At 38.4% G+C, this 284-nt stretch overlaps 1 protein-coding gene across 1 annotated transcript in view; it reads right to left on the bottom strand.

Annotated features, from left to right (window-relative positions):
• LOC118330154 (coiled-coil domain-containing protein 136-like) overlaps positions 1-284 on the bottom strand; it is a gene marked incomplete in the record, with an annotated part of 20,205 nt that overhangs the window by 12,331 nt on the left and 7,590 nt on the right.

Genomic DNA, 284 nt, shown 5'->3' with positions numbered 1-284 from the left:
TTCGTCAATCATTTCGAGTCATCGAGTCTGCATTTCACAAATCCCTATAGTGATTATGATGGTGAGGAAAGTGTTGTCATGACTAATAGGTAATGGACATAAATAGACCCAGGTTGACAAATGGTGAAATTCCCCTTTAAATGCCAGACAGTTTGCCCAGGACGACAGGATTATGGGTATGTGGAAGATGTTTGCATTCGGTTTCACAGATCTTGAGTTCAGGTCAGATGGTTGTTAGTAAATAATGAATAAAAGATTCTGATGAAGGAAGATTGATGATTCAA

This window comes from Morone saxatilis, unplaced genomic scaffold, assembly GCF_004916995.1.
Source record: "Morone saxatilis isolate NCDOM2014 unplaced genomic scaffold, NCSU_SB_2.0 Contig2, whole genome shotgun sequence".
Lineage (NCBI taxonomy): Eukaryota > Metazoa > Chordata > Actinopteri > Moronidae > Morone > Morone saxatilis.
The sequence above is the reverse complement of the archived record's forward strand: the minus strand, read 5'-3'. Positions and strand labels throughout refer to the sequence as shown.